Here is a 6,219-nt window from a genome sequence, read left to right as displayed (position 1 = left end):
ACATTGAAAACTTAAAAAGATGATGTCCAACACTTTTGCAAGGCTAAGCCCTCCAACATTTTCTCCTCTTGGGTTTGCTTTAAATTCCTTTTTCTCTTCTGGGTGCTGAACTTCTCTCCATCCTCTCGTTCTTGGTGTTGTGTTGTGTTGGGTTGTTTGTTTGTTTGACTTTGTTATTATCACGACTTCAGGTTGCCCCCATGTCCCTTACACACAAGCAAAATATTCCTTCAGCGGAGCAAAGAGGTGGAGGATGACCAGCATGCTCCACGATCGGCCCTGTGGTCTCTGCCTGGCCAAGCGGCTCATGTTGGAGACATCTGTGTAGTAGATGGGGAAGCCAAACACCCTTTCCATTTCAGTGCACCAGAGGATGTCCTTCTTATCATTCATGAAGACAGGGAAATGCTGGTCTTTGCCCTGCTTTATGGAGTTTGACCTGAGTAAGTTCTGCAGAGCTGTACCAACCTGAGACAGAAGTGCATGGCTTTTGCTAATGCATATTCCATGATGGGTGAGTTAGGCATTTCCATTGGCATAACCTAAGACAGATGCAGTCTTGTTTATGAAATAAAGAAGGAGATGTGGAGAGCTTTTGGGGCCGCTTGGCAAGAATTTGACATTGGGCCAGGACAGGGAAGTAAGCTCAGGCAGGAATCTGATTTTAGACTAGAACGAAGAAGTAGGCTTCAGGCAAGAATATGAGTGGGCTAGGACTGGGAAGTAGGCTCAGATATCTTTGTAATTCTGATAAGCCCTTAGAAAAAGGGATCACAGGACTTTGTTTATGGTCTTGCTTATTCTTTAACTGTGTTTATTGTCTTGATTGTTCCTTAACCTAGAACTGACCTTATTACTTGCATGTAATTAAAATGGTATAAAAGCAGACTAGGAAAAAATAAACCCACCTCAGCCTCAGAACTGGCTGCGGTCATGCTACAGTGTTGTCCAATTGACTTTTTTTTTTTTCATGAAATTCACAGGAAAATGGATGGATCTAGAAAATATTATCCCGAGTGAGGTAACAAAAGAACACACTGTACTCATTGATACATGGATATTAGGCAAAGAGCTTAGAATACCCATGATACAACTCATGGACCACATGAGGCTCAACAGGAAGAAAGAGCAAAGAATGGATGTTTCAGTCCTACTTAGAAGGAGGAACAAAATAATTAAGGGAAGTATCGGGTAGGAGGGACTTGAGAAGAAGAGAGGAAGGGGAGGGAAAAAAGAGGGGCAAAATCAGGTATGGGAGAAGATGGAGGAGATGTACAGGGAGTCAGGAAATTGAACAGAGGTGCGTAGCTATGGGAGATGGGGAACTGGAGATAGCAACCAGAAAGTCCCAGATGCCAGGAAAGCAAGAATCTCCCAAGACCCCATGGGGTTGACAGTAGTTGAAATATCCCACAAAGGGGAGGAAGAACCTGTAGAGACCATATCCAGAGGTTAGGCAAGGCCCCTGGTTGAAGCATGGGGCCACCCACCCATCTCCAAAATTTTAACCCAGAATTGCTCCTGTCTAAAGGAAATACAGGGACAAAGAGTGGATGAAGCAGAGACTGAAGGAAAGGCCATCGAGCGACTGCCCCATCTGGGGATCCACCCCATATTCAGCCACCAAACCCAGTCACTATTGCTGATGCCAACAAGTGCTTGCTGACAGGAGCCTGATAAAGCCAGACCCTGACCAATACAGATGTGGATGCTTGAAGTCAGCCATAGGACTAATCACAGGGACCCCAATGGAGGAGTTAGGGAAAGGACTGAAGGAGCTTAAGAGACCTTCTCTGGTATCACTGGGAGGGGAAGCCATGGTCCTGTGAAGGCTTGATGCCCCAGTGTAGAGGAATGCTAGGGTGGTGAGGGGGCAGTGGGTGGTGGGTGAGGAAGCACCCTCAAGGAAGCAGGGTAAGGAGGATGGGATGGGGGTTACAGAGGTGAAACTTGGAAAGGGAACAACGTTTGAAATGTAAATAAATACAATGTCCAGTAAGAAAAAAAACACCCCCCCAATACCCTTATAAAAAGAAAAAATTCTACTATAGGACCCCTCTCCAAAATACCCTTATAAAAAGAAAAAATTCTACTATAGGAAGAAAGGATTCAAGAGTGAATGCAGATATCAGGTGGGTGGGTCTTGGAGCAGGGACCCAAGGTTATGACCTGAGACCCTTTAGCCTTGGCTTCTACAGCTGCTGTCAAGCTATTGCTTCTTTTTAAATGATGTTTACTTGCTGTTTTGCAAATTTGTGTGAGCTGTTATTTTCAGTTATTTGAGGCCAAGAGACCAAGAACCTGAAAGAACTTCACCCTGACCTTGTGGAGAACATCCATTCTCTATTTAAGTAGTTTTTAATCACCCTGGAAAGTTTGGAAATATAAGCATAAAAAACATAAATAACATCACCCAAAATTAAGTTAGGCCCTCAAAATCACCCCCAACCTACCCACATGGAAAACAGGTTACAAAACTGGGATCATATTTTTTCTAATCACACATTGTTACACGCTGTGAATGTTTTTTCATGTTGCTACACAGCCACCCTAGGACTTCTATTTGTAAATTATGTATTATTCATTACAAAGTAAAAAACTATCATTACTAAACATCCGAGAGAATGGAGGGATGTATATATCTTCATACCAGCATGACATTTTCAATATTGTATTTCATATTATTGTATAAATAAATAATAGAGAACACCCATTATTTATTTAACTAGTCCCTGTTAATATTTAGCCTCTAGTTACTTGTTTTGTTGTTTTTGTTTTTAATAAATAATAGCTCTTGGATATTTTGCATATAGATGTTTATGCATTTCTATGATTGGTCCCTCCTTTCTCAGTGTATGTGCAGCTGAAGTGAACACTAGTCCCTCAGTTTTTTGAGATTCAAACACCTGATAATAGTAAGGGTAATGCACATTTATTAAGACACTTTTTTGAATGAATAAACTCATTTTTGTCTGAGGCAATTGAAACCTATTTATGCCTAACTAAAAACTTTGGTAGAAAAGTAAAAAAAAAAAAAAAAAAAAAAAAAATCAACAGCAAGCTTTCCAGCTTCCGCCTCAGACCCTGCAGCCACTGTGATGTTAATGCTTAAGAAGAGTCGGATTGCCATTAATGAACTTTTTAAGGAAGGAGTGACAGCTGCCAAAAAAGACGTCCACATGCTCAAACACTCCAAGCTGGCAGACAAGAATGTGCCCAACCTTCAGGTCATGAAGGCCATGTAGTCTCTCAAGTCTCAATGCTACGTGAAGGAGCAGTTTTCCTGGAGACATTTCTACTGGTACCTTACGAATGAGGGCATCCAGTGTCTCCGAGATTACCTGCTGTCCCGAGACTGGCAGGTGATGGCCCAAAGGTCCAGAGGGTGAGCGACCTGTAAGAGTCACAAGAGGGGAGGCCGACAGAGACACCTACAGGAGTGCAGTGTCCCTGGAGCTGACAAGAAAGCTGAGGCTGGGGCTGCTCAGCAACCAAATTCCAGTTTAGAAGCGGCTTTGGTCGTGGACGTGGTCAGCCGTTTCTGTGAAGTTGGAGATTATGTGTATTGAATAAACTTTAGAGAAAAAACAATAAGAAAGAGGAAGAAAGGAAGGCTGGAGATGGCTCAGTGCTCTTCCGGAGGACCCAGGTTGGAGTCCCAGGACTCACATGACACCTCTCACCTTTCTGTAACTCCAAGGGATCCAATGCCCTCTTCTGACTTCCATAGGCACAGAACATGCCCAGAATGTATAAACATGCACACAGGATGCACAGCCACACATGCAGGCAAAACACCTGTACACATTAAAATAAAATTTAAATTAAAAGAAGAGGTAAATTTTCATGTGAGTGGGCTGCATGTGCTACCAAATTGAATTAGATAAAGAAAATTAGACATGGGAAAGAGGTAATATGATTATTGCAGCTGTTACATCTAAAAAGTTAAAGGCCACGCCAACATAGGAAGCAATTGTGTTTGATAAAAAGTAAATATGAAGACATAAACACATAAATAGAGATAATTAGAAGAGAAAATGGAGGAACTTAGACTAATTAGATTTTGATAGGACTCTGGCCAGCTGGCAGGCCTTGCCCTTCTCCCCCATCCTCTCTGCCTTGCTGAAAACCATCAGGCCACATTCCCAACGCTGACTCTAAACAAATGGGAACAATTCAAGATGGTGGTGGCCAAAGGCACCCATGGGTTGGGGTAGAGTTGCTTTGAGAAGCCTGGGAGCCCCCCCCGGGGCGGTTCTAGGGGAGATGTAGTGGAGAATGAGCCTGCAAGGCCCACAGTGTCTCTGAACAACTGGAGAAGAGAGGGTCTCATTGGACAATGCTTTTAAGAAGCTGCCTCATGAAACGGGAGAAAAGATGAGGGAGCCGGGCTGCGAGCATGGCAGAGAAAAGGGAAACTAGAGATGCACCACCACCATCATCATCACCACCACCACCATCATCATCATCAGCAGCAGCAGCAGCATCATCATCATCATCATCATCATCAGCAGCAGCAGCATCAGCATCATCATCATCAGCAGCATCATCATCATCATCATCAGCATCAGCATCATCATCATCAGCAGCATCATCATCATCATCATCATCATCAGCATCATCATCATCATCATCATCATCATCATCATCATCAGCAGCAGCAGCAGCAGCAGCGGCCACCTTGTAGGATGGTGGAGCAGGTCGTCACGGAGTGGGGCTGATCCTCAGCCTTTCCCGGGAGGCTTTGGTGCTGCCCTTGGGCTGCAAGTAGGGCGAGTCTGCTGGAAAGTCAGGAAAGGGAGACAAGTACAGCATGTGCTGCACAGTCACGAGGTCACCTCAACTCTGGGCACAAACAGGATGTCCATGGTGGATCTCAGCAGTACTCCAGTATTTACAGCACTTCAGAAACCAGAGAGCTTGAACCAGATCAATGCCTCATTGCAATAAGTATTTCCATGTAAAGCTGTTTGCAACACACACACACACACACACACACACACACACACACACGCACACACACACGTACATGTATATACACAAATATATGCATATATATGCTGCGTATATTTATTCACAACACAGAGAATATATATGTATATACACATATCCACCTATATATCTACATGCTGTGTGCCACACAGCAGTTTGCATCGTTACTTTGACAAGATGAATGTGTGAAGCAGAGATGGAAAAGGAGGCAGAATGGGCTAGAGACACTTGGGCTGTGGCCACATGTGTGGGAGCATGGCTGTAGTGGGTGGGGGAACCTGGCGTTGCTGTTCAACAGCCTGGAACTCACGCAGCTCTGCCCCAAACGGGCTGCCCAGCCCCTCGGCCACCCAGACTCGGAGCGACAAGATGTTGGAGACGAAGAACAGCTCATTTTCTTGATTAAGTCCCCTCCATGGTCTGTGCTCCGATGGAGGCCACGTTGAGGTCCGTGGTCTGTGCTCTGGTGGAGGCCACGCTAAGGTCCGTGGTCTGTGCTCCCGATGGAGGCCACGTTGAGGTCCGTGGTCTGTGCTCCCGATGGAGGCCACGTTGAGGTCTGTGTCCCGTGCTGAGACCAGACCCCATCTGTGCTGCTGCGGGCTGTTGTGAGCAGGGAAGCTTTTTTTTTTTTTTGTATGGATGACTGCAGACTCATAATTGAGAATGAGACACTGAAGGTTCCTGTGGCAAGCTCCCCCCGCCCCCAAAAAGAAGCTAACGTGGAGCTTTTCACTGTTGATGGCTTCTGGTGGTGGGAGGAAACAGGCAGTGGTGAAGGTCTCAGTTTTCCTTACTGGGCTGGCCCCTGGGAACTGGACCATGCTCCAAGGAGTATATAGGGGTACATCGTATAAAATTTCCAAATAATCAATAAGTATATTATGTTGGGAAAAAAGAGAAACGGACAGGAAGAGACAAGATGGCAAAGTAGTTAATGGCACCTGGGAACCAACTGAGTTTATTCCTAGGGACCAAAATGGTGGAAGGAGAAAGCGGACTTCTGCAACCTGGATCCCCAGATACTTGGGTAGCAAAAAAAGTTACACAGGACTCCTGCAAGTTGTCTGCTGACCTCTGGTCATGTGTTATGGCATGTTAAAATCAACCTTTGAGCGGATGAACTACGTCAAAAATAAAAGCTTGTGATGACAAGATCACCATGGGAACCCAAATTCAGACACAGCCAGAAGGGAAGTGTGCCGTTCTTACTCATAAAGCTTCGGT

The 6,219-nt window shown here is 44.9% G+C and overlaps 1 pseudogene across 1 annotated transcript; it reads left to right on the top strand.

Moving 5' to 3' along the window:
* Positions 1-3,098: 3,098 nt before the first annotated feature.
* Positions 3,099-3,547, top strand: LOC308437151 (small ribosomal subunit protein eS10-like; annotated as a pseudogene). Its single transcript has one exon. The product of its transcript is annotated as a small ribosomal subunit protein eS10-like (transcript).
* Positions 3,548-6,219: the final 2,672 nt, after the last annotated feature.

This window comes from Micromys minutus (genome assembly GCF_963924665.1).
Source record: "Micromys minutus genome assembly, chromosome: 25".
In the NCBI taxonomy this organism is placed as follows: Eukaryota; Metazoa; Chordata; class Mammalia; order Rodentia; family Muridae; genus Micromys; species Micromys minutus.
Note: the sequence above shows the minus strand (reverse complement) of the source record. Positions and strands in the feature narration are given on the sequence as shown.